This window comes from Heterodontus francisci, chromosome 1 (assembly GCF_036365525.1).
Source record: "Heterodontus francisci isolate sHetFra1 chromosome 1, sHetFra1.hap1, whole genome shotgun sequence".
Classification (NCBI taxonomy): domain Eukaryota; kingdom Metazoa; phylum Chordata; class Chondrichthyes; order Heterodontiformes; family Heterodontidae; genus Heterodontus; species Heterodontus francisci.
This window is the reverse complement of record NC_090371.1, coordinates 22,617,035-22,628,401: the sequence shown is the minus strand read 5'-3', so window position 1 is coordinate 22,628,401 and position 11,367 is coordinate 22,617,035.

Here is an 11,367-nt window from a genome sequence, read left to right as displayed (position 1 = left end):
ATGTTCCATCCTCTTTATATTGAGGCTACCTGAGGGTTAACTATCAATGTATAAAGCTCCCTCACAATCCAGAGTTCAGGGATCAAATGGTATTAATGTCCAGACATGTTGTATGGTCTTCTGCTGTTAAAGGTTCTTGTAAAAACACAAAGGATTACAAAATGGAGAGCATTTACATGAACGCCATTAATTTAATGACAGGATTGAAACTTGAGTTAAAAATAATTTATATTCCCAAAATGTACAATTTTCTTAGATGTACACAAAATGGGATGTTAATGAAAATTTATATCATATGTAATTGATTTAGAATTGATAGTCAATATGGTAAAAACTTTTGTTGTAAAACCATATTTACCCACATTATGATCTAAATACTTTAAATAAATATGTTTCCTAAGATTCACAAACACTCCTTCTATCATAATTTAGGATTATAGATTTCTGCTCATCAATGCTGTGAAATGAACTGACATTTTTCCATTTCCCACATCAGTCATCCTGTGACCTGTCTCAGTGACCTTGTCAATTTAGTGCTAAGATAGGCAGAGTTTTGCATTGCACATCCAGGCTGATTAGGATAAAAGCAAAATACTGCAGATGCTGGAAATCTGAAATAAAAACAAGAAATGCTGGAATCACTCAGCAGGTCTGGCAGCCTATTAGGAACTTAGTTCAAACTGTTTCAAGTCCAATTTATATAGAATGTTTACAACCAGGAGATAGAGACAAATTTCTCCCTCCCTCCTGCACTCTTCACCTCCCCAGCCCAGCCACAGAAGTGAAAGGCCAGTGTAATCCACTATGCCACCAAGTGAATTAGACAAGAATGAATGTTCCTGTCCATTGAAAGCTTTGTTAAGGTGCCCAGTTAAATGACAGTTGTTTCTCTTCAATTTTTGGTATGGTTGTTTAATTTGTGTGGTTGAAGTTCACGTGTTTCCCAAAATCTCTCAAAGTATTCTAAAAATCCTTTAAAGACATGCATTGAGATAGATAGTGTATGCAGGGAGGTGGCTCCTATGGAGCATAAACACCAGCATAGACCAGTTAGACCGAATGGCCTGTTTCCATGCCATGCAATCTACGTAAAACAATCACTGGGGATTTGTAAGCTGTGTGATTGCCATTGGGATTTAATGCTGTGGTCCAAGCCCACTGTTGCCTTGGTTTTCTCTTCCTATATTGTCCCATGCTTTTTGTAAAATCCTTTATTTCCAGTAGTAAGGATGATTACATTAAGAAACTTAAGTAAATTGGTTAACTCTCTGTGATCGGCTCAACTTTTGTAAGTTGCATGTTATTTTAATTCACACCATGAATGCTTGGACTTAGTGTGATGGAAAACTCTCCAATTGCCTGGATGAGTGCAGCTCCAGCAACAAGAAGCTTGATACCATCCAGGACAAAGCAGCTTGATTGTCACACCATCCACCACCTCAACCAATTCCTCCACAACTACTGCCACAAGATGCACTGCAGCAACTCGCCAAGCCATCTTCATGAATAAAAATATATATAACCACAAAAATAAATTTTAATTGTTGTCTCAAGGCCACTTTGCAGTTTAGAAGGCCTATCTTTTTTCAAAAGCTGATCTTTTGGCAATGGCTTCACCCAATCTTTTCTTCAGATTTGTTTTGAACCCCCTGCAGTCCATGTAGTGTAGGTACAACCACAGTGCTATCTGTAGCAGTTTGATACAACTGAATAGCAATCTAGTAGTTTCATGGTCACCAACACTGATACTAGCTTTTTATTCCAGATTTGTTTAATTCACTGAACTTCAATTCCCCAGAGGCTTTGGTAGGATTTGAACTCACGATCTCTGGATTACAAATCCAGTAACTTTTTAATTCATTCTTGGGATGTGAGCATCGATGGCAAGGCCACCATTTATTGTCTATCCCTAATTGCCCTTGAGCAGGTAGTGGTGAACCACCTACAACTGAGTGGCTCACTAGGCCATTTCAGAGGGCATTCACTCCCACCACAACAGGCACACAGTATTCATCAGTTCTGATGAAAGGTCACAGCCCAAACCAAGATGAATAGGTGTGAAGTAGCAACGTGTAATCAGAATGGTCCCCATTCAGACATCAATTAATAGCCATGGTTATCATATCCTGGCCTATTGTCTGGTCACGCAAGGGGAGAGAGCCACATGTCTCCTCACAGAAACTCTAATGTGATGGATTTTTAACTTAAAAAGGTAGTCCTCTGGAGAGATAGGGGAAATCAAACCAACACCTCCAGAAAGCAGTTCAGCCAGAGGTTGTGCAAAAGATCCAGTCAAGCAAGAAGAACCCTGCTGGACAATAACTGAACAACCACTACAGCAGAGACATCACAAAATGTCTTTAAGATTCTTTGTTTGTGGAGGTAACAACATCCACACCTCCAGCTTTGTGCTGAGTTATAACCACTAGAACTTTACAACACCTCAACAAGTTCAAACACCACTGGGCTGCACCATTCAAAAAACTTTCCACCTAAGAAGATTCAACAGGTTTACTGCGAACCATGAACACTGACCTCATTTTGAACTTTAAACTATCCTACCCTCTTCTCTCTGTCTATCTATTCTTGTGTATGTGTGTGTGAGTGAATGTGTGTGGTTGAGTTTGAGGCCATTTCGGGAATTGTATAAAAATAGTTAACTTTTTAACCTATGAGAAAACCTGTCATTCGTTTATTTGATCCAAAAGACACTCAGAACAAAGAACAAAGAAAATTACAGAACAGGAACGGGCCCTTCGGCCCTCCAAGCTTGTGCCGATCCAGATCCTCTAGCTAAACATGTCGCCTATTTTCTAAGGGTCTGTATCTCTTTGCTTCCTGCCCATTCATGTATCTGTCTAGGTACATCTTAAAAGACGCTATCGTGCCCGCGTCTACCACCTCCGTTGGCAACGCGTTCCAGGCACCCACCACCCTCTGCGGAAAGAACTTTCCACGCATATCCCCCCTAAACTTTTCCCCTCTCACTTTGAACTCGTGACCCCTCGTAATTGAATCCCCCACTCTGGGAAAAAGCTTCTTGCTATCCACCCTGTCTATACCTCTCATGATTTTGTACACCTCAATCAGGTCCCCCTTCAACCTCCGTCTTTCTAATGAAAATAATCCTAATCTACTCAACCTCTCTCCATAGCTAGCGCCCTCCATACCAGGCAACATCCTGGTGAACCTCCTCTGCACCCTCTCCAAAGCATCTACATCCTTTTGGTAATGTGGCGACCAGAACTGCACGCAGTATTCCAAATGTGGCCAAACCAAAGTCTTATACAACTGTAACATGACCTGCCAACCCTTGTACTCAATACCCCGTCCGATAAAGGAAAGCATGCCGTATGCCTTCTTGACCACTCTATTGACCTGCGTTGCCACTTTCAGGGAACAATGGACCTGAACCCAAATCTCCCTGGACATCAATTTTCCCCAGGACTTTTCCATTTACTCTATAGTTCACTCTTGAATTGGATCTTCCAAAATGCATCACCTCGCATTTGTCCTGATTGAACTCCATCTGCCATTTCTCTGCCCAACTCTCCAATCTATCTATATTCTGCTGTATTCTCTGACAGTCCCCTTCACTATCTGCTACTCCACCAATCTTAGTGTCGTCTGCAAACTTGCTAATCAGACCACCTATACTTTCCTCCAAATCATTTATATATATCACAAACAACAGTGGTCCCAGCATGGATCTCTGTGGAACACCACTGGTCACACGTCTCCATTTTGAGAAACTCCCTTCCTCGACTACTCTCTGTCTCCTGTTGCCCAGCCAGTTCTTTATCCCTCTAGCTAGTACACCCTGGACCCCATGCGACTTCACTTTCTCCATCAGCCTACCAGGGGGAACCTTATCAAATGGCTTACTGAAGTCCATGTATATGACATCTACAGCCCTTCCCTCATCAATCAACTTTGTCACTTCCTCAAAGAATTCTATTAAGTTGGTAAGACATGACCTTCCCTGCACAAAACCATGTTGCCTATCACTGATAAGCTCGTTTTCTTCCAAATGGGAATAGATCCTATCCCTCAGTATCTTCTCCAGCAGCTTCCCTACCACTGACGTCAGGCTCACCGGTCTATAATTACCAGGATTTTCCCTGCTACCCTTCTTTAACAAGGGGACAACATTAGCAATTCTCCAGTCCTCTGGGACCTCACCTGTGTTTAAGGATGCTGCAAAGATATCTGTTAAGGCCCCAGCTATTTTGTCTCTCACTTCCCTCAGTAACCTGGGATAGATCCCATCCGGACCTGGGGACTTGTCCACCTTAATGCCTTTTAGAATACCCAACACTTCCTCCCTCCTTATGCCGTCTTGACCTAGAGTAATCAAACATCTATCCCTAACCTCAACATCCGTCATGTCCCTCTCCTCAGTGAATACCGATGCAAAGTACTCGTTTAAAATCTCACCCATTTTCTCTGACTCCACGCATAACTTTCCTCCTTTGTCCTTCAGTGGGCCAATCCTTTCTCTTGTTACCCTCCTGCTCCTTATATATGAATAAAAAAGCTTTGGGATTTTCCTTAACCCTGTTTGCTAAAGATATTTCATGACCCCTTTTAGCCCTCTTAATTCCTCGTTTCAGATTGGTCCTACATTCCCGATATTCTTCCAAAGCTTCGTCTTTCTTCAGCCGCCTAGACCTTATGTATGCTTCCTTTTTCCTCTTTGCTAGTCTCACAATTTCACCTGTCATCCATGGTTCCCTAATCTTGCCATTTCTATCCCTCATTTTCACAGAAACATGTCTCTCCTGCACGCTAATCAACCTCTCTTTAAAAGCCTCCCACATATCAAATGTGGATTTATCTTCAAACAGCTGCTCCCAATCTACATTCCCCAGCTCCTGCCGAATTTTGGTATAGTTGGCCTTCCCCCAACTTAGCACTCTTCCTTTCGGACCACTCTCGTCTTTGTCCATGAGTATTCTAAAACTTACGGAATTGTGATCACTGTTCCCAAAGTAGACCCCTACTGAAACTTCAACCACCTGGCCGAGCTCATTCCCCAACACCAGGTCCAGTATGGCCCCTTCCCGAATTGGACTATTTACATACTGCTCTGGAAAACCCTCCTGGATGCTCTTTACAAATTCTGCTCCATCTCGATCTCTAACACTAAGTGAATCCCAGTCAATGTTGGGAAAATTAAAATCTCCTATCACCACCACCCTGTTGCTCCTACATCTTTCCATAATCTGTTTACATATTTGTACCTCTATCTCACGTTCGCTGTTGGGAGGCCTGTAGTACAGCCCAACATTGTTATCGCACCTTTCCTATTTCTGAGTTCTGCCCATATTGCCTCACTGCTCGAGTCCTCCATAGTGCCCTCCTTCAGCACAGCTGTGATATCCTCTTTGACCAGTAATGCAACTCCTCCACCCCTTTTACCTCCCTCTCTATCCCGCCTGAAGCATCGATATCCTGGGATATTTAGTTGGCAATCGTGCCCTTCCTTCAACCAAGTCTCAGTAATAGCAATAACATCATACTCCCAGGTACTTATCCAAGCCCTACGTTCATCTGCCTTACCTTCTACACTTCTTGCATTAAAACAAATGCACCTCAGACCACCAGTCCTTTGCGTTCATCATCTGCTCCCTGCCTACTCTTCCCCTTAGTCACGGTGACTTCAGTATCTAGTTCCTTACAGGTTTTAGTTACTAGTGTTTTTTTCAGGGTTTTTTTCAGGTTTGCACTTGCTGCTGTTCAATATTCAGTGTATTCACACCTAATCTGTACTAATGCTTTGTCTTTCAACACACCATTAACATATTGTTTGCCTTTGCTCCGTTTACCTTTTGGTCAGCTATGTGGCCTGGTCCAATCTGCACCTTCTCCTTTGTTATCTCTTGCCCCACCCCCACCTCACTTGCTTATAATCTGTGACTTTTCTAATATTTGTCAGTTCCGAAGAAGGGTCACTGACCCGAAACGTTAACTCTGCTTCTCTTTCCACAGATGCTGCCAGACCTGCTGAGTGATTCCAGCATTTCTTGTTTTTGTTTCAGATTTCCAGCATCCGCAGTATTTTGCTTTTATTTTAGGCTTTAGTTGCTACCTCCTTACTGTCCACTGACCTCCTCATTTGGTTCCCATCCCCCTGCCACATTAGTTTAAACCCTCCCCAACAGCATTAGCAAAAGCACCCCCAAGGACATTGGTTCCAGTCCGGCCCAGGTGTTGACCGTCCAATTTGTAATAGTCCCACCTCCCCCAGAACCGGTCCCAATGTCCCAAAAATCTGAACCCCAACTCCTGCACCATCTCTCAAGCCACGCATTCATCCTGACTATTTTTTCATTTCTACTCTGACTAGCACATGGCACTGGTAGCAATCCTGAGATTACTACCTCTGAGGTCCTACTTTTTAACTTGGCTCCTAACTCCCTAAATTCTGCTTGTAGGACCTCATCCCGTTTTTTACCTATATCATTGGTGCCTATGTGCACAACGACAACTGGCTGTTCACCCTCCCCCTTCAGAATGTTCTGCAGCCGATCTGAGACATCCCTGACCCGTGCACCTGGGAGGCAACATACCATTCGGGAGAATCGTTTTCGACCACAGAACCGCCTATCTACTCCCCTTACAATCGAATCCCCTATGACTATAGCCCTTCCACTCTTTTTCCCGCCTTTCTGAACAGCAGAGCCAGCCACGGTGCCATGAACCTGGCTACTGCTGCCTTCCTCTGGTGAGCCATCTCCCCCAACAGTATCCAAAACGGTATACCTGTTTTGGAGGGAGATGACCGCAGGGGACACCTGCGTTGCCTTCCTGCTCTTTCTCTGCCTTTTGGTCACCCATTCCCTTTCTCCCTCAGCAATCCTAATCTGCGGTGTGACCAATTCGCTAAACGTGCTATCCACGACCTCCTCACCATCGCGGATGCTCCAAAGTGAGTCCACCCGCAGCTCCAGAGCCATCATGCCGTCTAACAAGAGCTGCAGCTGGACACACTTCCTGCACGTGAAGGAGTCAGGGACATCAGCCGTGTCCCTGAGCTCCCACACTGAGCAAGAGGAGCATAACACGGGTCTGAGATCTCCTGCCATTTTTAATCTTAAGCTTAACTTAGTCTTAACATAGATAAATGAAAAAGGAACGAAAAGTTTTTAACAATCACACGATAAAAAAAAAAGAGAAATAGAAAAAGCCTTACCTTATCTACACACCACCGAGTCCTTTTTTTTTTGGTTAGAGGAAGAGGGCGGGTGGGAGACACTACAGGTGTAGTGTCTCGGGTTCAGCCGCTGCCCAAATATATAGGACTTACTTACCCAGCTGCCACCTCGCTCTCCCTGTCGCCGCTGCAAAAAGAAACCGCCGAAACAAAAAGGTAAGTTTCTATAAGTTGAAACTCACTTACCCAGCTTAGAATAGATTTAAGCTATGCAACTCATTTTGTTTCATTATTAATTCTTCAGGGGATGTGGATGACACTGCCAAGGCAGATAGCATTACCCGATTCTGAGGAAGTGGTGTGGTCTGCCTTCTTGAACTGCTTTACTCCTATTTATTGATGAACATTGTAGTGATTATATACACTGCTTGCATGGCCACCTCAGAGAGCATTTCCTATTCTACAACAGTGACTACACTTCAACAAAGTACTCGGTTGGCTGAAAAGTGCCTTTGGGACATCCTGAGATCGTGAAATGTGCTCTATAAATGCAAGTCTTTCATTTGCTGTTCTTTATTAGAAGCCAACCAGATAGCTGACCCTTATTTATTTTATTTTATTTAGAGATACAGCACTGAAACAGGCCCTTCGGCCCACCGAGTATGTGCTGACCAAGAACCACCCATTGATACTAACCCTACAGTAATTCCATATTCCCTACCACCTACCTGCACTAGGGGCAATTTTACATTGGCCAATTTACCCATTACCTGCAAGTCTTTGGCGGTGGGAGGAAACCAGAGCACCCGGCGAAAACTCACGCGGTCACAGAGAGAACTTGCAAACTCCGCACAGGCGGTACCCAGAATTGAACCCGGGTCCCTGGAACTGTGAGGCTGCAGTGCTAACCACTGCGTCACTGTGCCGCCCAAACTTTTTTATGACTTTTATTGTTCTGTATCACATCTCCTCCTCTGTCTTGTCCACTGGAAGTAAGTTTAGGCACCCGAGTCTTTCCCCTTCACTTGGAAAGAAAGGAAGACTTGCATTTACATGGCGCCTTTCATTACTTCAGGACATCCCAAACTGTTTTTTTTTATTCGTTCTTGGGATGTGGGCATCGCTGGCTAGGCCAGCATTTATTGTCCATCCCTAATTGCCCTTGAGAAGGTGGTGGTGAGCTGCCTTCGTGAACCACTGCAGTCCATGTGGGGTTGGTACACCCACAGTGCTGTTAGGAAGGGAGTTCTAGGATTTTGTCTCAGCGACAGCGAAGGAACGGCGATATAGTTCCAAGTCAGGATGGTGTGTGACTTGGAGGGGAACTTGTAGGCGGTGGTGTTCCCATGCATCTGCTGCTCTTGTCCTTCTAGTTGGTAGAGGTCGCAGGTTTGGAAGGTGCTGTCTAAGGAGCCTTGGTGTGTTGATGCAGTGCATCTTGTAGATAGTACACACTGCTGCCACTGTGTATCGTTGGTGGAGGGAGTGAATGTTTATGGATGGAGTGCCAATCAAGTGGGCTGCTTTGTCCTGGATGGTGTCAAGCTTCTTGAGTGTTGCTGGAGCTGCACCCATCCAGGCAAGTGGAGGGTATTCCATCACACTCCTGACTTGTGCCTTGTAGATGCTGGACAGGCATTGGGGAGTCAGGAGGTGAGTTACTCTCCGCAGGATTCCTAGTGTCTGACCTGCGCTTGTCGCCATGGTCTTTGTATGATTACTCCAGTTCAGTTTCTGGTTAGTGGTAATCCCCAGGATGTTGATAGTGGGCGATTCAGCGAATGCAGCCAATGAAATAGTTTTGTGAAGAGTAGTCATTGTTATAATGTTATAACTGAGATCCTGAGATCTGGGGTGATGTTTGAAATTGTGTTTCAGATACTGCAGGTGAAAATTCGCCGACTTGAGCATCTTCTGTACCTGAAAAATGTCCGAATTGATGACCTCACACGACGCGTGCAGCAAGCTGAACAAAGATAAAAGTGCCTTAGCTCCTTCCTCTCATTTCTGCCACGACAACTGTGCAAGAGCTTTTACAGATCAGTGTTGAAAAAGATAATGAAATCAAAAATCTCCAATATTTGCCAACCTGTGACAATATGGTATATACTCAATGGCAATTATGAACCTGGCCTCAAAGGCAGCATCTATGGCAGTTGGGGCATCACAACCAAACCTAAACCTATTCTCACCTGACATCCACATGCATGCTCCTTGTGGTTTGTGTTACTAGATTGTGACAAGCATTTTCTACTACATAATCCAGTGCACTGAGACTGTTTATAGAAACCTTGCAGCAGCATAGCTAAACTCATTTAACTCTGCACATTTAGAATGATGAGCTGAATGGCCTCACTCCTTTCCTTTTCATTCCACAATGCAGTAATGGAACCTACTGATTGTATTGAGATTTTAGTTCTCAGTTTAGCTATTATTGTAGCAATAGTTAGTCAGATCGCAAGATAGACACGGATGAGGAAGGCCTTGTTTCTTCACCTTAAATGATTGCTCCAAAAAGACCCACAATTTCACCATCATATCCTCTGACTGTGTCTAAAATGACTCCATGGATTTTGCCTCCAGTGCCTTATCTGGAAGTGCATTCTAAGAGTTGATCACACTGTGTGAAGAAAGAACTTCCTGCATCTTTCCTCAATTTGTTTTTAGCTAATATAAGTCTGTGCCACTTCTCCTATTGTCACCATTAGTTTGAAGCGGCTTCATACTTCTACACTATTATGTTTAGTTTAGTTTATATTTAGAGATACAGCACTGAAACAGGTCCTTCGGCCCAACGAGTCTGTGCCGACCATCAACCACCCATTTATACTAATCCTACACTAATCCCATATTCTTACCACATCCCCACCTGTCCCTGTATTTCCCTACCACCTACCTATACTAGGGGCAATTTATAATGGCCAATTTACCTACCAACCTGCAAGTCTTTTGGCTTGTGGGAGGAAACCCACGCAGACACAGGGAGAACTTGCAAACTCCACACAGACAGTACCCAGAATTGAACCCGGGTCGCTGGAGCTGTGAGGCTGCCACTGAGGTCGGCAGTTGCTCACCTCCTACTTCTCCCAGACTAATATTCCTCCCTCAACCTCGAAATAAATTAGTTATTCATCTTGTTGTTGTTTGTCAGATCTTGATTTATACAAAATGGCTACCATATTTGCCTCAAGCCACTACACCCCAAAGTCATTTATGATATGCGAAGCTCCTTGAGACATTGGGAGGCAAGGCCGAGGGGAGTGAGCTCAGGACACAAGCAGCCCGTTGTGTTTATGTGTGTCCCTGAAGGAGCACTGTTGCTCCACCGGCCCCATAACGATATGTGAAGCCCAATCTTCCCAGGGCCTCTCCATCTGTGCTGTTCCATCCAAAAGCGGCAATCATGGTACATCGTTGGACCCTGATTAACATCTTAAACTGTCTGATTCAGGGGGCCTCTTTGGACTACCTGGCAGTAGGCCTCAGGGTACATTGCCTCAAGCAACATGGCAATAGGTCACAGTGCACCATTTCCACAATGCTTCCACTGGGTGGGAGGCCTGAAAATGCATCCCTACATGTGACTCCTGAGACTCCATGAAACCATATGCAATCTGCAACAACAAAAGACTCGGGCACTCCTGTGCATCCTTTAACTCCTATTAGCAACGAGTGTAATCATAGTGAATAATTAGAAGTTGCCTTTTTTTCTTGCATAAATAAGTGGGTGATCAGCAGAACACACTCTGCTTCCTTTATCTCCAACTTCCAATTAACAGTTCCATGAAAATTGCAAAGCACTCACAACCTTTAGACGATTGTGTGCTCTGGTCCCGCTCATAACCACAATAGGTGCTGTATTTAACAATTTAACATTGAGTGTCTTGGATACCACCGGTGTGCGAAGTTCAACATTATTTTTGATATTTTCAGTTTTTTGCTGTGTTCACAAAGGACCCCTTCAAGAATCAGCTGCTCTAATGAATTATGATTAAGATTGGGTTTTTTTTGAGCCATTTGCATTTGTTTGAAATGTTTATAATGACTGCTGAGGACACCGTTGAAAGTATTGGTTTCTCAGAGTAACTGAGCATTGTGCAGGAGCTGAATTAACATGATTATTGGATGTAATCATTAAATGCTGGGGTGAGGGAGTGGAAAGTTAGGAGGAATTCTCTCAGATTTCTCAGCCATCTTTTTGAAAAAATAGC